At 41.4% G+C, this 25,234-nt stretch overlaps 6 pseudogenes; all 6 read right to left on the bottom strand.

Annotated features, from left to right (window-relative positions):
* Nucleotides 1-1,345: 1,345 nt before the first annotated feature.
* On the bottom strand, nucleotides 1,346-1,468 carry LOC140216871 (U5 spliceosomal RNA; annotated as a pseudogene).
* A 3,103-nt stretch (nucleotides 1,469-4,571) lies between these two features.
* LOC140216893 (U5 spliceosomal RNA) lies at nucleotides 4,572-4,694 on the bottom strand (annotated as a pseudogene).
* Nucleotides 4,695-7,798: 3,104 nt separating this feature from the next.
* Nucleotides 7,799-7,921, bottom strand: LOC140216872 (U5 spliceosomal RNA; annotated as a pseudogene).
* A 3,086-nt stretch (nucleotides 7,922-11,007) lies between these two features.
* On the bottom strand, nucleotides 11,008-11,128 carry LOC140216897 (U5 spliceosomal RNA; annotated as a pseudogene).
* Nucleotides 11,129-20,838: 9,710 nt separating this feature from the next.
* On the bottom strand, nucleotides 20,839-20,959 carry LOC140216894 (U5 spliceosomal RNA; annotated as a pseudogene).
* A 3,102-nt stretch (nucleotides 20,960-24,061) lies between these two features.
* Nucleotides 24,062-24,184, bottom strand: LOC140216873 (U5 spliceosomal RNA; annotated as a pseudogene).
* Nucleotides 24,185-25,234: the final 1,050 nt, after the last annotated feature.

Here is a 25,234-nt window from a genome sequence, read left to right on the forward strand (position 1 = left end):
TGATTTGTGTACGAACAATAACTGCGGAAAACGTAGATGTTTAGGGCCTGAAGCCATGCTGATTAGCACAGATGATGTCATATTAGCCTTTAAAAATTTTGTATACGCTTTCAAAGTACCTTTACAAAAACTGTATTGATTGCATTTAGCAGCGATATCGGCCCGCACTTTTCTATGTCGGATCGTTCACCGCTTTTAAAGATAGGTATCACCTCCTTCACCTGCAGTCCGACAGGATACACTCCATTTCCCAACGTATGGTTTAAGATATGCAGTAGATGGATTCCCAGTATATCGAAGTTGTTTTTTATCAGCCTAACAGGTAATGCTTCTGCCGCCTTAGCGACTGAAAGGTTGCTTACTGTTGTAACTAATTCTTGAATTTGTATGTGAGGCAATGCAAAAGTGTTGTTGTCACGCTCTTACATTTTCCCTTAAGGAACGTCAGCATGTACCTTAGGCCCTACGGAGGCAAAATAGGCACAATATGATTCAGCTGTACCTTCGTCAACAGTTTCAGGGAAAGTAGAGATGTTGGATCCTAAGCCGATTGCGTAATTTACCGTGTCCCATCATTTTTTCTTGTATTTACATCCGCCTGCTTCAAGAGTGATGAATAACATTGTTTTTCTTTCCCTTTCCCTAATTGGAAACATAGATAGATTTAGATAGCGTTTAAATTGAGTTATGTAATGTTCCTTTGATCTCAACTGTTACCATTTGTGGTACCATTGATCCTTATCTTTTTACAACATTAATATTCCAGTATTCATCCAAGGACAATTAATTTGGCTAGCTGTATTTTTTAAGGGTCGGCATAGAGCGCCGTTCAACGGCATTTTTAATTATATCTAGAAATTTCATGTACTCGGTGTCAACGTGTTTATCACATGCCGTAATGTAATATGTTCGTTCTAATATTCCACGCAGCCGGACATAGTCTATCGTACTCAGCATTTTACTCTGTACCGAATGCAGTGTTTTTCAATAGCAAAAATAATGGATGAATGGTCTGCAATCAACTCACCTCAAGGACCAGCCTGCGCACCTTATGTAACATGACACATGATGTGATCTACTGTGTAGTTGAGGTATTGGGGCGCGAGTTGCTTCTGTTTAAAAGTTTTCTCCGAAATTATTCATGCAGTTTTGAAAGCTTACACTTCTACACCACGCTGCAACGGATCTGTGCGCCGACAACGGCGCGCGCAGGGGCGCCTTACATTTTACTAACAGTAACGCTACTACGCTCAGTCGGCCATAGCGGTAACGCCAAATACCCTTGTTCATCGATATCTGCGTCACTGAACAACGTAAGTCTTCCTTTTGATCTCAATAGTAGGCCCTGCCCAAACGGACAAGGCCTCTCAAAAATTGGCCTATAGGCTCATTGGAGTGTCCCTCCCCACGGTAATCTTTAGTAAAAGGCGAAAGATTAATACGTGGATTTGAGGAGAGACCTGAGCGATGAAATTACCTATGCTTACCTTGGCTGGTCTCCAAAATGGGGTCGCTTACTTGGCCAAGCGAACGTTCAAGCTTTTCTCAAATTTGCATGCTTAAAACTCAACTCTCCTTATTCTTTAGCAAGTATATAGCTGACTGGGCTTTTCTACGTGTACTTCTTAATAGAGAAATATTACATATTGCCATATTCACGTTTAAAATCTAATAACATATTAAAAATAGCCCGGATTGCTTGCACTGCACGCCTGCCATTTTTCATGCGCAGCAGTCGCCATCTGGTGTTGAACATCGAAGTTTTAAACGCGTGTGGAGGACTTCTTTTTTAACCGAATACTTTTATTATTAGTTCTAAAAGACAATACACACGCAGTTGGTCCCACCCATAGCCTCCAAGGCTAGTGATGGGTCCGCAAACTAAACAAATACAATAATATTAGCAGACTTTTTGATGAATGGGCTCAATCACAACACACTTCAGTAAAACGCAAGAAAATTGGCAAGCTTAAGTATATAACTTTGTCGTATATTCGACCGAAGCAGAAAGTCCAAGGAATGTCCAACGCACCGACAGGGCATCGAAAATAAAAACGAGCTGTTTCTTGTTTTGTAAATTCATTTACACGCTTCTCCATTCCAACATATTTCCATAGAAATCAGGAAAAGATGTTTTAACGATGCGAATCATTCATTTCTTTCCATTACTTCGTTTGGAACTTCATTACAGACGTAGGCTCCTTTATATTGTCCAGGTCTATGGATGTAGGTATTATGAGAAGGCGGGAAAGTAAATAGACTGTTTGTAGCGGCTCTTGTTTGTTTCATTGATAATCTGAATATAGTAAGGGACAGCTCGTTATTGGACCTTATTTATTGTATTTCCTACTTCAGCTATCTTGAATTTATATGAAATATGTACGGGTGACATGCATGGCTGCTCAAAAAGTAGCATACTGGCGTGAGTACTTCTTGAATAATTTATTATACGAAAAACACGTTACTGAAGGCGACAAACATGGTCTAAATATGTTTTGTATGTCCTGCCAGTCATTTGCAGGCAATGGCATAAATCGCCGAGCACAAGTGAGAAATACAGAACGCGTGAAATCAAAAGTCCAAAGCACTCTCTAGCCCTTAGTAATACATGGCAGCCATGACTTAATTTGGAGCAGACATTAATAATTTGCTGTTTCCAGTGCATATCAGACTGAAACACAGCACCAAGATATTGCTTGCATTGCGACACGCTGAGCTCATTCTTGTTGTTAATAGTTGATGCAACGTGGTCATATATTTATGTTATTCGCGAGTGAAACACGGTGTACTTTATTTTCTGGTTATAGTCAGCTTATTACTTATGTACCATTGTGATACTTCGCTAAGTTCTTAATTTTACATTTCAGTTCCTCCAAGTTATCGCCTGTGGAAAGTAATCCAGTGTCATCGGCATGCATAATAGATTCAGAATCCTTCAGACCTGACGGAAGATCGTTATTATGAAAAAAAAAAAAAAAACAGAGGCTCAGCACGGAACCTTGCAGAACACAGAAAATAGTGCTCTGCGGTAGAGAGGTTAGATTGTTTACAGCAACATATTGTTTCCTATTTGAAAAATAACTTTTAATTAGATTAGAAATATTTCTTTTCAGACCCTAAGCTTCCGATTTCTGTTGCTGTATTGTCTGATCTACCGTATCGAAAGCTTTGGATACATCTAAGTAAACTACTATGGCAAGTTTGTTACCATTCAGTGCAGTATTTATGATTTGTGTACGAACAATAACTGCGGAAAACGTAGATGTTTAGGGCCTGAAGCCATGCTGATTAGCACAGATGATGTCATATTAGCCTTTAAAAATTTTGTATACGCTTTCAAAGTACCTTTACAAAAACTGTATTGATTGCATTTAGCAGCGATATCGGCCCGCACTTTTCTATGTCGGATCGTTCACCGCTTTTAAAGATAGGTATCACCTCCTTCACCTGCAGTCCGACAGGATACACTCCATTTCCCAACGTATGGTTTAAGATATGCAGTAGATGGATTCCCAGTATATCGAAGTTGTTTTTTATCAGCCTAACAGGTAATGCTTCTGCCGCCTTAGCGACTGAAAGGTTGCTTACTGTTGTAACTAATTCTTGAATTTGTATGTGAGGCAATGCAAAAGTGTTGTTGTCACGCTCTTACATTTTCCCTTAAGGAACGTCAGCATGTACCTTAGGCCCTACGGAGGCAAAATAGGCACAATATGATTCAGCTGTACCTTCGTCAACAGTTTCAGGGAAAGTAGAGATGTTGGATCCTAAGCCGATTGCGTAATTTACCGTGTCCCATCATTTTTTCTTGTATTTACATCCGCCTGCTTCAAGAGTGATGAATAACATTGTTTTTCTTTCCCTTTCCCTAATTGGAAACATAGATAGATTTAGATAGCGTTTAAATTGAGTTATGTAATGTTCCTTTGATCTCAACTGTTACCATTTGTGGTACCATTGATCCTTATCTTTTTACAACATTAATATTCCAGTATTCATCCAAGGACAATTAATTTGGCTAGCTGTATTTTTTAAGGGTCGGCATAGAGCGCCGTTCAACGGCATTTTTAATTATATCTAGAAATTTCATGTACTCGGTGTCAACGTGTTTATCACATGCCGTAATGTAATATGTTCGTTCTAATATTCCACGCAGCCGGACATAGTCTATCGTACTCAGCATTTTACTCTGTACCGAATGCAGTGTTTTTCAATAGCAAAAATAATGGATGAATGGTCTGCAATCAACTCACCTCAAGGACCAGCCTGCGCACCTTATGTAATATGACACATGATGTGATCTACTGTGTAGTTGAGGTATTGGGGCGCGAGTTGCTTCTGTTTAAAAGTTTTCTCCGAAATTATTCATGCAGTTTTGAAAGCTTACACTTCTACACCACGCTGCAACGGATCTGTGCGCCGACAACGGCGCGCGCAGGGGCGCCTTACATTTTACTAACAGTAACGCTACTACGCTCAGTCGGCCATAGCGGTAACGCCAAATACCCTTGTTCATCGATATCTGCGTCACTGAACAACGTAAGTCTTCCTTTTGATCTCAATAGTAGGCCCTGCCCAAACGGACAAGGCCTCTCAAAAATTGGCCTATAGGCTCATTGGAGTGTCCCTCCCCACGGTAATCTTTAGTAAAATGCGAAAGATTAATACGTGGATTTGAGGAGAGACCTGAGCGATCAAATTACCTATGCTTACCTTGGCTGGTCTCCAAAATGGGGTCGCTTACTTGGCCAAGCGAACGTTCAAGCTTTTCTCAAATTTGCATGCTTAAAACTCAACTCTCCTTATTCTTTAGCAAGTATATAGCTGACTGGGCTTTTCTACGTGTACTTCTTAATAGAGAAATATTACATATTGCCATATTCACGTTTAAAATCTAATAACATATTAAAAATAGCCCGGATTGCTTGCACTGCACGCCTGCCATTTTTCATGCGCAGCAGTCGCCATCTGGTGTTGAACATCGAAGTTTTAAACGCGTGTGGAGGACTTCTTTTTTAACCGAATACTTTTATTATTAGTTCTAAAAGACAATACACACGCAGTTGGTCCCACCCATAGCCTCCAAGGCTAGTGATGGGTCCGCAAACTAAACAAATACAATAATATTAGCAGACTTTTTGATGAATGGGCTCAATCACAACACACTTCAGTAAAACGCAAGAAAATTGGCAAGCTTAAGTATATAACTTTGTGGTATATTCGACCGAAGCAGAAAGTCCAAGGAATGTCCAACGCACCGACAGGGCATCGAAAATAAAAACGAGCTGTTTCTTGTTTTGTAAATTCATTTACACGCTTCTCCATTCCAACATATTTCCATAGAAATCAGGAAAAGATGTTTTAACGATGCGAATCATTCATTTCTTTCCATTACTTCGTTTGGAACTTCATTACACACGTAGGCTCCTTTATATTGTCCAGGTCTATGGATGTAGGTATTATGAGAAGGCGGGAAAGTAAATAGACTGTTTGTAGCGGCTCTTGTTTGTTTCATTGATAATCTGAATATAGTAAGGGACAGCTCGTTATTGGACCTTATTTATTGTATTTCCTACTTCAGCTATCTTGAATTTATATGAAATATGTACGGGTGACATGCATGGCTGCTCAAAAAGTAGCATACTGGCGTGAGTACTTCTTGAATAATTTATTATACGAAAAACACGTTACTGAAGGCGACAAACATGGTCTAAATATGTTTTGTATGTCCTGCCAGTCATTTGCAGGCAATGGCATAAATCGCCGAGCACAAGTGAGAAATACAGAACGCGTGAAATCAAAAGTCCAAAGCACTCTCTAGCCCTTAGTAATACATGGCAGCCATGACTTAATTTGGAGCAGACATTAATAATTTGCTGTTTCCAGTGCATATCAGACTGAAACACAGCACCAAGATATTGCTTGCATTGCGACACGCTGAGCTCATTCTTGTTGTTAATAGTTGATGCAACGTGGTCATATATTTATGTTATTCGCGAGTGAAACACGGTGTACTTTATTTTCTGGTTATAGTCAGCTTATTACTTATGTACCATTGTGATACTTCGCTAAGTTCTTAATTTTACATTTCAGTTCCTCCAAGTTATCGCCTGTGGAAAGTAATCCAGTGTCATCGGCATGCATAATAGATTCAGAATCCTTCAGACCTGACGGAAGATCGTTATTATGAAAAAAAAAAAAAACAGAGGCTCAGCACGGAACCTTGCAGAACACAGAAAATAGTGCTCTGCGGTAGAGAGGTTAGATTGTTTACAGCAACATATTGTTTCCTATTTGAAAAATAACTTTTAATTAGATTAGAAATATTTCTTTTCAGACCCTAAGCTTCCGATTTCTGTTGCTGTATTGTCTGATCTACCGTATCGAAAGCTTTGGATACATCTAAGTAAACTACTATGGCAAGTTTGTTACCATTCAGTGCAGTATTTATGATTTGTGTACGAACAATAACTGCGGAAAACGTAGATGTTTAGGGCCTGAAGCCATGCTGATTAGCACAGATGATGTCATATTAGCCTTTAAAAATTTTGTATACGCTTTCAAAGTACCTTTACAAAAACTGTATTGATTGCATTTAGCAGCGATATCGGCCCGCACTTTTCTATGTCGGATCGTTCACCGCTTTTAAAGATAGGTATCACCTCCTTCACCTGCAGTCCGACAGGATACACTCCATTTCCCAACGTATGGTTTAAGATATGCAGTAGATGGATTCCCAGTATATCGAAGTTGTTTTTTATCAGCCTAACAGGTAATGCTTCTGCCGCCTTAGCGACTGAAAGGTTGCTTACTGTTGTAACTAATTCTTGAATTTGTATGTGAGGCAATGCAAAAGTGTTGTTGTCACGCTCTTACATTTTCCCTTAAGGAACGTCAGCATGTACCTTAGGCCCTACGGAGGCAAAATAGGCACAATATGATTCAGCTGTACCTTCTTCGTCAACAGTTTCAGGGAAAGTAGAGATGTTGGATCCTAAGCCGATTGCGTAATTTACCGTGTCCCATCATTTTTTCTTGTATTTACATCCGCCTGCTTCAAGAGTGATGAATAACATTGTTTTTCTTTCCCTTTCCCTAATTGGAAACATAGATAGATTTAGATAGCGTTTAAATTGAGTTATGTAATGTTCCTTTGATCTCAACTGTTACCATTTGTGGTACCATTGATCCTTATCTTTTTACAACATTAATATTCCAGTATTCATCCAAGGACAATTAATTTGGCTAGCTGTATTTTTTAAGGGTCGGCATAGAGCGCCGTTCAACGGCATTTTTAATTATATCTAGAAATTTCATGTACTCGGTGTCAACGTGTTTATCACATGCCGTAATGTAATATGTTCGTTCTAATATTCCACGCAGCCGGACATAGTCTATCGTACTCAGCATTTTACTCTGTACCGAATGCAGTGTTTTTCAATAGCAAAAATAATGGATGAATGGTCTGCAATCAACTCACCTCAAGGACCAGCCTGCGCACCTTATGTAATATGACACATGATGTGATCTACTGTGTAGTTGAGGTATTGGGGCGCGAGTTGCTTCTGTTTAAAAGTTTTCTCCGAAATTATTCATGCAGTTTTGAAAGCTTACACTTCTACACCACGCTGCAACGGATCTGTGCGCCGACAACGGCGCGCGCAGGGGCGCCTTACATTTTACTAACAGTAACGCTACTACGCTCAGTCGGCCATAGCGGTAACGCCAAATACCCTTGTTCATCGATATCTGCGTCACTGAACAACGTAAGCCTTCCTTTTGATCTCAATAGTAGGCCCTGCCCAAACGGACAAGGCCTCTCAAAAATTGGCCTATAGGCTCATTGGAGTGTCCCTCCCCACGGTAATCTTTAGTAAAAGGCGAAAGATTAATACGTGGATTTGAGGAGAGACCTGAGCGATGAAATTACCTATGCTTACCTTGGCTGGTCTCCAAAATGGGGTCGCTTACTTGGCCAAGCGAACGTTCAAGCTTTTCTCAAATTTGCATGCTTAAAACTCAACTCTCCTTATTCTTTAGCAAGTATATAGCTGACTGGGCTTTTCTACGTGTACTTCTTAATAGAGAAATATTACATATTGCCATATTCACGTTTAAAATCTAATAACATATTAAAAATAGCCCGGATTGCTTGCACTGCACGCCTGCCATTTTTCATGCGCAGCAGTCGCCATCTGGTGTTGAACATCGAAGTTTTAAACGCGTGTGGAGGACTTCTTTTTTAACCGAATACTTTTATTATTAGTTCTAAAAGACAATACACACGCAGTTGGTCCCACCCATAGCCTCCAAGGCTAGTGATGGGTCCGCAAACTAAACAAATACAATAATATTAGCAGACTTTTTGATGAATGGGCTCAATCACAACACACTTCAGTAAAACGCAAGAAAATTGGCAAGCTTAAGTATATAACTTTGTCGTATATTCGACCGAAGCAGAAAGTCCAAGGAATGTCCAACGCACCGACAGGGCATCGAAAATAAAAACGAGCTGTTTCTTGTTTTGTAAATTCATTTACACGCTTCTCCATTCCAACATATTTCCATAGAAATCAGGAAAAGATGTTTTAACGATGCGAATCATTCATTTCTTTCCATTACTTCGTTTGGAACTTCATTACAGACGTAGGCTCCTTTATATTGTCCAGGTCTATGGATGTAGGTATTATGAGAAGGCGGGAAAGTAAATAGACTGTTTGTAGCGGCTCTTGTTTGTTTCATTGATAATCTGAATATAGTAAGGGACAGCTCGTTATTGGACCTTATTTATTGTATTTCCTACTTCAGCTATCTTGAATTTATATGAAATATGTACGGGTGACATGCATGGCTGCTCAAAAAGTAGCATACTGGCGTGAGTACTTCTTGAATAATTTATTATACGAAAAACACGTTACTGAAGGCGACAAACATGGTCTAAATATGTTTTGTATGTCCTGCCAGTCATTTGCAGGCAATGGCATAAATCGCCGAGCACAAGTGAGAAATACAGAACGCGTGAAATCAAAAGTCCAAAGCACTCTCTAGCCCTTAGTAATACATGGCAGCCATGACTTAATTTGGAGCAGACATTAATAATTTGCTGTTTCCAGTGCATATCAGACTGAAACACAGCACCAAGATATTGCTTGCATTGCGACACGCTGAGCTCATTCTTGTTGTTAATAGTTGATGCAACGTGGTCATATATTTATGTTATTCGCGAGTGAAACACGGTGTACTTTATTTTCTGGTTATAGTCAGCTTATTACTTATGTACCATTGTGATACTTCGCTAAGTTCTTAATTTTACATTTCAGTTCCTCCAAGTTATCGCCTGTGGAAAGTAATCCAGTGTCATCGGCATGCATAATAGATTCAGAATCCTTCAGACCTGACGGAAGATCGTTATTATGAAAAAAAAAAAAAAAAAACAGAGGCTCAGCACGGAACCTTGCAGAACACAGAAAATAGTGCTCTGCGGTAGAGAGGTTAGATTGTTTACAGCAACATATTGTTTCCTATTTGAAAAATAACTTTTAATTAGATTAGAAATATTTCTTTTCAGACCCTAAGCTTCCGATTTCTGTTGCTGTATTGTCTGATCTACCGTATCGAAAGCTTTGGATACATCTAAGTAAACTACTATGGCAAGTTTGTTACCATTCAGTGCAGTATTTATGATTTGTGTACGAACAATAACTGCGGAAAACGTAGATGTTTAGGGCCTGAAGCCATGCTGATTAGCACAGATGATGTCATATTAGCCTTTAAAAATTTTGTATACGCTTTCAAAGTACCTTTACAAAAACTGTATTGATTGCATTTAGCAGCGATATCGGCCCGCACTTTTCTATGTCGGATCGTTCACCGCTTTTAAAGATAGGTATGACCTCCTTCACCTGCAGTCCGACAGGATACACTCCATTTCCCAACGTATGGTTTAAGATATGCAGTAGATGGATTCCCAGTATATCGAAGTTGTTTTTTATCAGCCTAACAAGTAATGCTTCTGCCGCCTTAGCGACTGAAAGGTTGCTTACTGTTGTAACTAATTCTTGAATTTGTATGTGAGGCAATGCAAAAGTGTTGTTGTCACGCTCTTACATTTTCCCTTAAGGAACGTCAGCATGTACCTTAGGCCCTACGGAGGCAAAATAGGCACAATATGATTCAGCTGTACCTTCGTCCACAGTTTCAGGGAAAGTAGAGATGTTGGATCCTAAGCCGATTGCGTAATTTACCGTGTCCCATCATTTTTTCTTGTATTTACATCCGCCTGCTTCAAGAGTGATGAATAACATTGTTTTTCTTTCCCTTTCCCTAATTGGAAACATAGATAGATTTAGATAGCGTTTAAATTGAGTTATGTAATGTTCCTTTGATCTCAACTGTTACCATTTGTGGTACCATTGATCCTTATCTTTTTACAACATTAATATTCCAGTATTCATCCAAGGACAATTAATTTGGCTAGCTGTATTTTTTAAGGGTCGGCATAGAGCGCCGTTCAACGGCATTTTTAATTATATCTAGAAATTTCATGTACTCGGTGTCAAGGTGTTTATCACATGCCGTAATGAAATATGTTCGTTCTAATATTCCACGCAGCCGGACGTAGTCTATCGTACTCAGCATTTTACTCAGTACCGAATGCAGTGTTTTTCAATAGCAAAAATAATGGATGAATGGTCTGCAATCAACTCACCTCAAGGACCAGCCTGCGCACCTTATGTAATATGACACATGATGTGATCTACTGTGTAGTTGAGGTATTGGGGCGCGAGTTGCTTCTGTTTAAAAGTTTTCTCCGAAATTATTCATGCAGTTTTGAAAGCTTACACTTCTACACCACGCTGCAACGGATCTGTGCGCCGACAACGGCGCGCGCAGGGGCGCCTCACATTTTACTAACAGTAACGCTACTACGCTCAGTCGGCCATAGCGGTAACGCCAAATACCCTTGTTCATCGATATCTGCGTCACTGAACAACGTAAGTCTTCCTTTTGATCTCAATAGTAGGCCCTGCCCAAACGGACAAGGCTCATTGGAGTGTCCCTCCCCACGGTAATCTTTAGTAAAAAGGCGAAAAGATTAATACGTGGATTTGAGGAGAGACCTGAGCGATGAAATTACCTATGCTTACCTTGGCTGGTCTCCAAAATGGGGTCGCTTACTTGGCCAAGCGAACGTTCAAGCTTTTCTCAAATTTGCATGCTTAAAACTCAACTCTCCTTATTCTTTAGCAAGTATATAGCTGACTGGGCTTTTCTACGTGTACTTCTTAATAGAGAAATATTACATATTGCCATATTCACGTTTAAAATCTAATAACATATTAAAAATAGCCCGGATTGCTTGCACTGCACGCCTGCCATTTTTCATGCGCAGCAGTCGCCATCTGGTGTTGAACATCGAAGTTTTAAACGCGTGTGGAGGACTTCTTTTTTAACCGAATACTTTTATTATTAGTTCTAAAAGACAATACACACGCAGTTGGTCCCACCCATAGCCTCCAAGGCTAGTGATGGGTCCGCAAACTAAACAAATACAATAATATTAGCAGACTTTTTGATGAACGGGCTCAATCACAACACACTTCAGTAAAACGCAAGAAAATTGGCAAGCTTAAGTATATAACTTTGTGGTATATTCGACCGAAGCAGAAAGTCCAAGGAATGTCCAACGCACCGACAGGGCATCGAAAATAAAAACGAGCTGTTTCTTGTTTTGTAAATTCATTTACACGCTTCTCCATTCCAACATATTTCCATAGAAATCAGGAAAAGATGTTTTAACGATGCGAATCATTCATTTCTTTCCATTACTTCGTTTGGAACTTCATTACACACGTAGGCTCCTTTATATTGTCCAGGTCTATGGATGTAGGTATTATGAGAAGGCGGGAAAGTAAATAGACTGTTTGTAGCGGCTCTTGTTTGTTTCATTGATAATCTGAATATAGTAAGGGACAGCTCGTTATTGGACCTTATTTATTGTATTTCCTACTTCAGCTATCTTGAATTTATATGAAATATGTACGGGTGACATGCATGGCTGCTCAAAAAGTAGCATACTGGCGTGAGTACTTCTTGAATAATTTATTATACGAAAAACACGTTACTGAAGGCGACAAACATGGTCTAAATATGTTTTGTATGTCCTGCCAGTCGTTTGCAGGCAATGGCATAAATCGCCGAGCACAAGTGAGAAATACAGAACGCGTGAAATCAAAAGTCCAAAGCACTCTCTAGCCCTTAGTAATACATGGCAGCCATGACTTAATTTGGAGCAGACATTAATAATTTGCTGTTTCCAGTGCATATCAGACTGAAACACAGCACCAAGATATTGCTTGCATTGCGACACGCTGAGCTCATTCTTGTTGTTAATAGTTGATGCAACGTGGTCATATATTTATGTTATTCGCGAGTGAAACACGGTGTACTTTATTTTCTGGTTATAGTCAGCTTATTACTTATGTACCATTGTGATACTTCGCTAAGTTCTTAATTTTACATTTCAGTTCCTCCAAGTTATCGCCTGTGGAAAGTAATCCAGTGTCATCGGCATGCATAATAGATTCAGAATCCTTCAGACCTGACGGAAGATCGTTATTATGAAAAAAAAAAAAAAAACAGAGGCTCAGCACGGAACCTTGCAGAACACAGAAAATAGTGCTCTGCGGTAGAGAGGTTAGATCGTTTACAGCAACGTATTGTTTCCTATTTGAAAAATAACTTTTAATTAGATTAGAAATATTTCTTTTCAGACCCTAAGCTTCCGATTTCTGTTGCTGTATTGTCTGATCTACCGTATCGAAAGCTTTGGATACATCTAAGTAAACTACTATGGCAAGTTTGTTACCATTCAGTGCAGTATTTATGATTTGTGTACGAACAATAACTGCGGAAAACGTAGATGTTTAGGGCCTGAAGCCATGCTGATTAGCACAGATGATGTCATATTAGCCTTTAAAAATTTTGTATACGCTTTCAAAGTACCTTTACAAAAACTGTATTGATTGCATTTAGCAGCGATATCGGCCCGCACTTTTCTATGTCCGATCGTTCACCGCTTTTAAAGATAGGTATGACCTCCTTCACCTGCAGTCCGACAGGATACACTCCATTTCCCAACGTATGGTTTAAGATATGCAGTAGATGGATTCCCAGTATATCGAAGTTGTTTTTTATCAGCCTAACAGGTAATGCTTCTGCCGCCTTAGCGACTGAAAGGTTGCTTACTGTTGTAACTAATTCTTGAATTTGTATGTGAGGCAATGCAAAAGTGTTGTTGTCACGCTCTTACATTTTCCCTTAAGGAACGTCAGCATGTACCTTAGGCCCTACGGAGGCAAAATAGGCACAATATGATTCAGCTGTACCTTCGTCAACATTTTTGAAGTAGTAGCTTAGCGCAAAAAAGCACAGACACAAGGAAGACAGACAAGGACAAGCGCTTCTCACAACTGTTTAATGGAAGGAAGGATAGTACATATGTATATATATCCTCTTGTCACGCATGCGCCTACCAAGCAGAAGAGAAGCCAGTACATGCACATCAAAGGCGGTTGCGCAAGAAGTTAAATTCGGCATCCAGTAATGTGATCGAAGGCTCACTCACACATCTATTTCTATTCATCTTGATAAAGAATGCCTCAAGTGCGAGCCTGGAAGACGCGTTGCCGCTCCTGCCAAGAATAGTTGTCGCAGAAAATCGAGCGTCGCAACCACACGCGGTGACATGAGCCACCAAATGTGCGCCCTTATCCTCTTTTTTCTTTAGTTTTTGCGCATGTTCCCTTAAACGGTCATTCACACAACGCTCAGTTTGTCCAATGTAAAGCTGCCCACAAGGGTGCAAGGGAATTGCATAAACAACCCCTCTGGAGCACTCAACAAAGGGCTTCTCATGCCTCGTGCGGCAGCCCCGCCTGCTCTTACAGCAAACTCGAGAACACAGCTTCGAAAGCTTGTTGGGTGCAGAGAAAACCAGAGGAATACCATGACGGTTAGCAACCTTTTTAAGGTTGTGTGACACCTTGTGTACATAAGGAATAACCTCTGGTCTTACCTTCGGTCGTTCGACCTCTGCGCTCGCCCTTCGTGCTCCAAGCTTAACTTTTTGCAGAAGAGACTCTACTATAGCATTGACGACCGTCAAAGGGAAACCAGCTGCCAAAAGGCGTCCAACTTGGTTCGTAAAACTAGACCGCATTTGGTGTGCGCACGATTTCCGCAAAGCCGATTCCAAGCAAAGACTACCAACTGCTCGCTTCACCACTTTAGAGTGTGCGGAATCGTACGGCAGCAATTGCTTCATGGCTCGCGGTTGATAGGACCAGCAGACATGGCCAACTTCAAAAGACAGTTTTAAATCTAAGAACTGTAGGCCTGTGTCGTCAGGAAGTTCATGGGTAAATACAAGCCCTTGGCCTTGGTTGTTAAAAGCTTCTAAAATAAAAGCAAGGGATGTAAAGTCACCCTTATTGTTTAAAAGCACTAAAAAATCATCAACATACCTAAAGACTTTTAAAACCTGCCCCCCATTAAAAACCTGCTCTAAAGACCTATCAACAAAAGACAAAAAAATGTCGCACAAAATAGGAGCAACACAAGACCCAATACACACTCCCCGGCGTTGCACATATGGCTGCTCGTTGTAAAGTATAAAAGTCACACTTAAATAAAACTCGAGCAATGTTAAAAAGCTGTCCTCTGAAAGGCCCGCCGAGTGCTGGAAGTCGACCACGTCGTTGTATTCAAAACATTCCCTTAAGGAAACGAGAAGCTTGTCCTGACGAATTGAGTAGAAAAGATCTTCTACGTCAACGGAAAAACCATACTTAATGCCGTCATTACACTTTACAAATTGCGCGACCTCCGAAGAACTTTTAACACGGAAAGGGTCATCCACTTGTAGCGTCTTAAGCTTATTCAAAAGAAAAAGGCTCACGCAATGCTGCCACGCCCCGCGCTCGCTAACGATAGTTCTGAAAGGAATATCGGGCTTGTGCGTTTTCGCGGTAAAGAACACGGTCAAACAGCTTTCTTTGCTATTCTTGATACCTTTAGCAAGGGTGGTCAAGTTCAAACTTCTGCAGAACTCGATGAAGTTCGACTTGACTCTAACTGCACTCTTACTAATGGGAACGAAATTCTTATTCACCGCTGCCTGCGCTTTTTCGTCAAACCGACCTTTTGGCAACACAACAAACCCTCCTTCCTTATCTGACTGCAACAGCATAAGCTCATTTTGCTTGAAATACTTTACGACACCTTCTAAGCTCTTTTTAGCATGAACGTCTGAAGCCCTGCTTGAACACCTTGAGATAGAGTAAAGTCCCTCCTTCAGACACTGGTCATGGTCCTCTTGGCTACACCTTGCAGAGACGTCTCGGTTAAGACCTACCAGGTCATGGGGCCGGACGGAGGGTGGAACGGCATACTTCGGACCTTTTTCCAGTAGCCTGGAAACGTCCCCGGGGAGTGAAACTTGGTCTAAAACGACCACCGGTTTTCCCTGTGCACGATTGGCGGTCGATGACCTCAGAAGGAAGCTCAGCATAGTCCTCCACCTTGTCTCCGTGATATGAGCCGCAAGTTTTCTAAACTCACGCAGCTTACTGCTTGCTAGCCAATCCGGATTACCGTAGTGGAACAACACGCGCAACCAGTCTTGCAGAAGTCGGACTTGGCGCCAGAGCTCAGACTTCAATAGTTTGCAAAGCCTCTTGAGGTGTCCCCAGGACGGCTTCACCAAACCAAACAGAGCACAAACATCTCGAGGGTATATCCCTTTCCGGACACAGAAGCCGTAAAACCTGGCCCGGCATGTGGCTTCGACGATGTGGGAAACAAGAACTTCGGTGACAGAGGATTGCAGAGGATACACAGAAAAGGAGTTGCCCAGTGTACGAGAAATGAATTCTAGAAGAGTTGACTGTTGGGCTAGTTGGTCGTCCATATTTGAAGTAGTAGCTTAGCGCAAAAAGCACAGACACAAGGAAGACAGACAAGGACAAGCGCTACTCACAACTGTTTAATGGAAGGAAGGATAGTACATATGTATATATATCCTCTTGTCACGCATGCGCCTACCAAGCAGAAGAGAAGCCAGTACATGCACATCAAAGGCGGTTGCGCAAGAAGTTAAATTCGTCATCCAGCAATGTGATCGAAGGCTCACTCACACATCTATTTCTATTCATCTTGATAAAGAAGGCCTCAAGTGCGAGCCTGGAAGACGCGTTGCCGCTCCTGCCAAGAATAGTTGTCGCAGAAAATCGAGCGTCGCAACCACACGCGGTGACATGAGCCACCAAATGTGCGCCCTTATCCTCTTTTTTCTTTAGTTTTTGCGCATGTTCCCTTAAACGGTCATTCACACAACGCTCAGTTTGTCCAATGTAAAGCTGCCCACAAGGGTGCAAGGGAATTGCATAAACAACCCCTCTGGAGCACTCATCAAAGGGCTTCTCATGCCTCGTGCGGCAGCCCCGCCTGCTCTTACAGCAAACTCGAGAACACAGCTTCGAAAGCTTGTTGGGTGCAGAGAAAACCAGAGGAATACCATGACGGTTAGCAACCTTTTTAAGGTTGTGTGACACCTTGTGTACATAAGGAATAACCTCTGGTCTTACCTTCGGTCGTTCGACCTCTGCGCTCGCCCTTCGTGCTCCAAGCTTAACTTTTTGCAGAAGAGACTCTACTATAGCATTGACGACCGTCAAAGGGAAACCAGCTGCCAAAAGGCGTCCAACTTGGTTCGTAAAACTAGACCGCATTTGGTGTGCGCACGATTTCCGCAAAGCCGATTCCAAGCAAAGACTACCAACTGCTCGCTTCACCACTTTAGAGTGTGCGGAATCGTACGGCAGCAATTGCTTCATGGCTCGCGGTTGATAGGACCAGCAGACATGGCCAACTTCAAAAGACAGTTTTAAATCTAAGAACTGTAGGCCTGTGTCGTCAGGAAGTTCATGGGTAAATACAAGCCCTTGGCCTTGGTTGTTAAAAGCTTCTAAAATAAAAGCAAGGGATGTAAAGTCACCCTTATTGTTTAAAAGCACTAAAAAATCATCAACATACCTAAAGACTTTTAAAACCTGCCCGCCATTAAAAACCTGCTCTAAAGACCTATCAACAAAAGACAAAAAAATGTCGCACAAAATAGGAGCAACACAAGACCCAATACACACTCCCCGGCGTTGCAGATATGGCTGCTCGTAGTAAAGTATAAAAGTCACACTTAAATAAAACTCGAGCAATGTTAAAAAGCTGTCCACTGAAAGGCCCGCCGAGTTCTGGAAGTCGACCACGTCGTTGTATTCAAAACATTCCCTTAAGGAAACGAGAAGCTTGTCCTGAGGAATTGAGTAGAAAAGATCTTCTACGTCAACGGAAAAACCATACTTAATGCCGTCATTACACTTTACAAATTGCGCGACCTCCGAAGAACTTTTAACACGGAAAGGGTCATCCACTTGTAGCGTCTTAAGCTTATTCAAAAGAAAAAGGCTCACGCAATGCTGCCACGGCTTCTGTGTCCGGAAAGGGATATACCCTCGAGATGTTTGTGCTCTGTTTGGTTTGGTGAAGCCGTCCTGGGGACACCTCAAGAGGCTTTGCAAACTATTGAAGTCTGAGCTCTGGCGCCAAGTCCGACTTCTGCAAGACTGGTTGCGCGTGTTGTGCCACTACGGTAATCCGGATTGGCTAGCAAGCAGTAAGCTGCGTGAGTTTAGAAAACTTGCGGCTCATATCACGGAGACAAGGTGGAGGACTATGCTGAGCTTCCTTCTGAGGTCATCGACCGCCAATCGTGCACAGGGAAAACCGGTGGTCGTTTTAGACCAAGTTTCACTCCCCGGGGACGTTTCCAGGCTACTGGAAAAAGGTCCGAAGTATGCCGTTCCACCCTCCGTCCGGCCCCATGACCTGGTAGGTCTTAACCGAGACGTCTCTGCAAGGTGTAGCCAAGAGGACCATGACCAGTGTCTGAAGGAGGGACTTTACTCTATCTCAAGGTGTTCAAGCAGGGCTTCAGACGTTCATGCTAAAAAGAGCTTAGAAGGTGTCGTAAAGTATTTCAAGCAAAATGAGCTTATGCTGTTGCAGTCAGATAAGGAAGGAGGGTTTGTTGTGTTGCCAAAAGGTCGGTTTGACGAAAAAGCGCAGGCAGCGGTGAATAAGAATTTCGTTCCCATTAGTAAGAGTGCAGTTAGAGTCAAGTCGAACTTCATCGAGTTCTGCAGAAGTTTGAACTTGACCACCCTTGCTAAAGGTATCAAGAATAGCAAAGAAAGCTGTTTGACCGTGTTCTTTACCGCGAAAACGCACAAGCCCGATATTCCTTTCAGAACTATCGTTAGCGAGCGCGGGGCGTGGCAGCATTGCGTGAGCCTTTTTCTTTTGAATAAGCTTAAGACGCTACAAGTGGATGACCCTTTCCGTGTTAAAAGTTCTTCGGAGGTCGCGCAATTTGTAAAGTGTAATGACGGCATTAAGTATGGTTTTTCCGTTGACGTAGAAGATCTTTTCTACTCAATTCCTCAGGACAAGCTTCTCGTTTCCTTAAGGGAATGTTTTGAATACAACGACGTGTTCGACTTCCAGAACTCGGCGGGCCTTTCAGTGGACAGCTTTTTAACATTGCTCGAGTTTTATTTAAGTGTGACTTTTATACTTTACAACGAGCAGCCATATCTGCAACGCCGGGGAGTGTGTATTGGGTCTTGTGTTGCTCCTATTTTGTGCGACATTTTTTGGTCTTTTGGTGATAGGTCTTTAGAGCAGGTTTTTAATGGGGGGCAGGTTTTAAAAGTCTTTAGGTATGTTGATGATTTTTTAGTGCTTTTAAACAATAAGGGTGACTTTACATCCCTTGCTTTTATTTTAGAAGCTTTTAACAACCAAGGCCAAGGGCTTGTATTTACCCATGAACTTCCTGACGACACAGGCCTACAGTTCTTAGATTTAAAACTGTCTTTTGAAGTTGGCCATGTCTGCTGGTCCTATCAACCGCGAGCCATGAAGCAATTGCTGCCGTACGATTCCGCACACTCTAAAGTGGTGAAGCGAGCAGTTGGTAGTCTTTGCTTGGAATCGGCTTTGCGGAAATCGTGCGCACACCAAATGCGGTCTAGTTTTACGAACCAAGTTGGACGCCTTTTGGCAGCTGGTTTCCCTTTGACGGTCGTCAATGCTATAGTAGAGTCTCTTCTGCAAAAAGTTAAGCTTGGAGCACGAAGGGCGAGCGCAGAGGTCGAACGACCGAAGGTAAGACCAGAGGTTATTCCTTATGTACACAAGGTGTCACACAACCTTAAAAAGGTTGCTAACCGTCATGGTATTCCTCTGGTTTTCTCTGCACCCAACAAGCTTTCGAAGCTGTGTTCTCGAGTTTGCTGTAAGAGCAGGCGGGGCTGCCGCACGAGGCATGAGAAGCCCTTTGTTGAGTGCTCCAGAGGGGTTGTTTATGCAATTCCCTTGCACCCTTGTGGGCAGCTTTACATTGGACAAACTGAGCGTTGTGTGAATGACCGTTTAAGGGAACATGCGCAAAAACTAAAGAAAAAAGAGGATAAGGGCGCACATTTGGTGGCTCATGTCACCGCGTGTGGTTGCGACGCTCGATTTTCTGCGACAACTATTCTTGGCAGGAGCGGCAACGCGTCTTCCAGGCTCGCACTTGAGGCCTTCTTTATCAAGATGAATTTCTAGAAATAGATGTGTGAGTGAGCCTTCGATCACATTACTGGATGCCGAATTTAACTTCTTGCGCAACCGCCTTTGATGTGCATGTACTGGCTTCTCTTCTGCTTGGTAGGCGCATGCGTGACAAGAGGATATATATACATATGTACTATCCTTCCTTCCATTAAACAGTTGTGAGTAGCGCTTGTCCTTGTCTGTCTTCCTTGTGTCTGTGCTTTTTTGCGCTAAGCTACTACTTCAAATATGGACGACCAACTAGCCCAACAGTCAACTCTTCGTCAACAGTTTCAGGGAAAGTAGAGATGTTGGATCCTAAGCCGATTGCGTAATTTACCGTGTCCCATCATTTTTTCTTGTATTTACATCCGCCTGCTTCAAGAGTGATGAATAACATTGTTTTTCTTTCCCTTTCCCTAATTGGAAACATAGATAGATTTAGATAGCGTTTAAATTGAGTTATGTAATGTTCCTTTGATCTCAACTGTTACCATTTGTGGCACCATTGATCCTTATCTTTTTACAACATTAATATTCCAGTATTCATCCAAGGACAATTAATTTGGCTAGCTGTATTTTTTAAGGGTCGGCATAGAGCGCCGTTCAACGGCATTTTTAATTATATCTAGAAATTTCATGTACTCGGTGTCAACGTGTTTATCACATGCCGTAATGAAATATGTTCGTTCTAATATTCCACGCAGCCGGACGTAGTCTATCGTACTCAGCATTTTACTCTGTACCGAATGCAGTGTTTTTCAATAGCAAAAATAATGGATGAATGGTCTGCAATCAACTCACCTCAAGGACCAGCCTGCGCACCTTATGTAATATGACACATGATGTGATCTACTGTGTAGTTGAGGTATTGGGGCGCGAGTTGCTTCTGTTTAAAAGTTTTCTCCGAAATTATTCATGCAGTTTTGAAAGCTTACACTTCTACACCACGCTGCAACGGATCCGTGCGCCGACAACGGCGCGCGCAGGGGCGCCTTACATTTTACTAACAGTAACGCTACTACGCTCAGTCGGCCATAGCGGTAACGCCAAATACCCTTGTTCATCGATATCTGCGTCACTGAACAACGTAAGTCTTCCTTTTGATCTCAATAGTAGGCCCTGCCCAAACGGACAAGGCCTCTCAAAAATTGGCCTATAGGCTCATTGGAGTGTCCCTCCCCACGGTAATCTTTAGTAAAAGGCGAAAGATTAATACGTGGATTTGAGGAGACCTGAGCGATGAAATTACCTATGCTTACCTTGGCTGGTCTCCAAAATGGGGTCGCTTACTTGGCCAAGCGAACGTTCAAGCTTTTCTCAAATTTGCATGCTTAAAACTCAACTCTCCTTATTCTTTAGCAAGTATATAGCTGACTGGGCTTTTCTACGTGTACTTCTTAATAGAGAAATATTACATATTGCCATATTCACGTTTAAAATCTAATAACATATTAAAAATAGCCCGGATTGCTTGCACTGCACGCCTGCCATTTTTCATGCGCAGCAGTCGCCATCTGGTGTTGAACATCGAAGTTTTAAACGCGTGTGGAGGACTTCTTTTTTAACCGAATACTTTTATTATTAGTTCTAAAAGACAATACACACGCAGTTGGTCCCACCCATAGCCTCCAAGGCTAGTGATGGGTCCGCAAACTAAACAAATACAATAATATTAGCAGACTTTTTGATGAATGGGCTCAATCACAACACACTTCAGTAAAACGCAAGAAAATTGGCAAGCTTAAGTATATAACTTTGTGGTATATTCGACCGAAGCAGAAAGTCCAAGGAATGTCCAACGCACCGACAGGGCATCGAAAATAAAAACGAGCTGTTTCTTGTTTTGTAAATTCATTTACACGCTTCTCCATTCCAACATATTTCCATAGAAATCAGGAAAAGATGTTTTAACGATGCGAATCATTCATTTCTTTCCATTACTTCGTTTGGAACTTCATTACACACGTAGGCTCCTTTATATTGTCCAGGTCTATGGATGTAGGTATTATGAGAAGGCGGGAAAGTAAATAGACTGTTTGTAGCGGCTCTTGTTTGTTTCATTGATAATCTGAATATAGTAAGGGACAGCTCGTTATTGGACCTTATTTATTGTATTTCCTACTTCAGCTATCTTGAATTTATATGAAATATGTACGGGTGACATGCATGGCTGCTCAAAAAGTAGCATACTGGCGTGAGTACTTCTTGAATAATTTATTATACGAAAAACACGTTACTGAAGGCGACAAACATGGTCTAAATATGTTTTGTATGTCCTGCCAGTCGTTTGCAGGCAATGGCATAAATCGCCGAGCACAAGTGAGAAATACAGAACGCGTGAAATCAAAAGTCCAAAGCACTCTCTAGCCCTTAGTAATACATGGCAGCCATGACTTAATTTGGAGCAGACATTAATAATTTGCTGTTTCCAGTGCATATCAGACTGAAACACAGCACCAAGATATTGCTTGCATTGCGACACGCTGAGCTCATTCTTGTTGTTAATAGTTGATGCAACGTGGTCATATATTTATGTTATTCGCGAGTGAAACACGGTGTACTTTATTTTCTGGTTATAGTCAGCTTATTACTTATGTACCATTGTGATACTTCGCTAAGTTCTTAATTTTACATTTCAGTTCCTCCAAGTTATCGCCTGTGGAAAGTAATCCAGTGTCATCGGCATGCATAATAGATTCAGAATCCTTCAGACCTGACGGAAGATCGTTATTATAAAAAAAAAAAAAAAACAGAGGCTCAGCACGGAACCTTGCAGAACACAGAAAATAGTGCTCTTTGGTAGAGAGGTTAGATTGTTTACAGCAACATATTGTTTCCTATTTGAAAAATAACTTTTAATTAGATTAGAAATATTTCTTTTCAGACCCTAAGCTTCCGATTTCTGTTGCTGTATTGTCTGATCTACCGTATCGAAAGCTTTGGATACATCTAAGTAAACTACTATGGCAAGTTTGTTACCATTCAGTGCAGTATTTATGATTTGTGTACGAACAATAACTGCGGAAAACGTAGATGTTTAGGGCCTGAAGCCATGCTGATTAGCACAGATGATGTCATATTAGCCTTTAAAAATTTTGTATACGCTTTCAAAGTACCTTTACAAAAACTGTATTGATTGCATTTAGCAGCGATATCGGCCCGCACTTTTCTATGTCGGATCGTTCACCGCTTTTAAAGATAGGTATGACCTCCTTCACCTGCAGTCCGACAGGATACACTCCATTTCCCAACGTATGGTTTAAGATATGCAGTAGATGGATTCCCAGTATATCGAAGTTGTTTTTTATCAGCCTAACAGGTAATGCTTCTGCCGCCTTAGCGACTGAAAGGTTGCTTACTGTTGTAACTAATTCTTGAATTTGTATGTGAGGCAATGCAAAAGTGTTGTTGTCACGCTCTTACATTTTCCCTTAAGGAACGTCAGCATGTACCTTAGGCCCTACGGAGGCAAAATAGGCACAATATGATTCAGCTGTACCTTCGTCAACAGTTTCAGGGAAAGTAGAGATGTTGGATCCTAAGCCGATTGCGTAATTTACCGTGTCCCATCATTTTTTCTTGTATTTACATCCGCCTGCTTCAAGAGTGATGAATAACATTGTTTTTCTTTCCCTTTCCCTAATTGGAAACATAGATAGATTTAGATAGCGTTTAAATTGAGTTATGTAATGTTCCTTTGATCTCAACTGTTACCATTTGTGGTACCATTGATCCTTATCTTTTTACAACATTAATATTCCAGTATTCATCCAAGGACAATTAATTTGGCTAGCTGTATTTTTTAAGGGTCGGCATAGAGCGCCGTTCAACGGCATTTTTAATTATATCTAGAAATTTCATGTACTCGGTGTCAACGTGTTTATCACATGCCGTAATGAAATATGTTCGTTCTAATATTCCACGCAGCCGGACGTAGTCTATCGTACTCAGCATTTTACTCTGTACCGAATGCAGTGTTTTTCAATAGCAAAAATAATGGATGAATGGTCTGCAATCAACTCACCTCAAGGACCAGCCTGCGCACCTTATGTAATATGACACATGATGTGATCTACTGTGTAGTTGAGGTATTTGGGCGCGAGTTGCTTCTGTTTAAAAGTTTTCTCCGAAATTATTCATGCAGTTTTGAAAGCTTACACTTCTACACCACGCTGCAACGGATCTGTGCGCCGACAACGGCGCGCGCAGGGGCGCCTTACATTTTACTAACAGTAACGCTACTACGCTCAGTCGGCCATAGCGGTAACGCCAAATACCCTTGTTCATCGATATCTGCGTCACTGAACAACGTAAGTCTTCCTTTTGATCTCAATAGTAGGCCCTGCCCAAACGGACAAGGCCTCTCAAAAATTGGCCTATAGGCTCATTGGAGTGTCCCTCCCCACGGTAATCTTTAGTAAAAGGCGAAAGATTAATACGTGGATTTGAGGAGAGACCTGAGCGATGAAATTACCTATGCTTACCTTGGCTGGTCTCCAAAATGGGGTCGCTTACTTGGCCAAGCGAACGTTCAAGCTTTTCTCAAATTTGCATGCTTAAAACTCAACTCTCCTTATTCTTTAGCAAGTATATAGCTGACTGGGCTTTTCTACGTGTACTTCTTAATAGAGAAATATTACATATTGCCATATTCACGTTTAAAATCTAATAACATATTAAAAATAGCCCGGATTGCTTGCACTGCACGCCTGCCATTTTTCATGCGCAGCAGTCGCCATCTGGTGTTGAACATCGAAGTTTTAAACGCGTGTGGAGGACTTCTTTTTTAACCGAATACTTTTATTATTAGTTCTAAAAGACAATACACACGCAGTTGGTCCCACCCATAGCCTCCAAGGCTAGTGATGGGTCCGCAAACTAAACAAATACAATAATATTAGCAGACTTTTTGATGAATGGGCTCAATCACAACACACTTCAGTAAAACGCAAGAAAATTGGCAAGCTTAAGTATATAACTTTGTGGTATATTCGACCGAAGCAGAAAGTCCAAGGAATGTCCAACGCACCGACAGGGCATCGAAAATAAAAACGAGCTGTTTCTTGTTTTGTAAATTCATTTACACGCTTCTCCATTCCAACATATTTCCATAGAAATCAGGAAAAGATGTTTTAACGATGCGAATCATTCATTTCTTTCCATTACTTCGTTTGGAACTTCATTACACACGTAGGCTCCTTTATATTGTCCAGGTCTATGGATGTAGGTATTATGAGAAGGCGGGAAAGTAAATAGACTGTTTGTAGCGGCTCTTGTTTGTTTCATTGATAATCTGAATATAGTAAGGGACAGCTCGTTATTGGACCTTATTTATTGTATTTCCTACTTCAGCTATCTTGAATTTATATGAAATATGTACGGGTGACATGCATGGCTGCTCAAAAAGTAGCATACTGGCGTGAGTACTTCTTGAATAATTTATTATACGAAAAACACGTTACTGAAGGCGACAAACATGGTCTAAATATGTTTTGTATGTCCTGCCAGTCGTTTG

This window comes from Dermacentor andersoni, chromosome 3 (genome assembly GCF_023375885.2).
Source record: "Dermacentor andersoni chromosome 3, qqDerAnde1_hic_scaffold, whole genome shotgun sequence".
Taxonomy (NCBI): Eukaryota; Metazoa; Arthropoda; class Arachnida; order Ixodida; family Ixodidae; genus Dermacentor; species Dermacentor andersoni.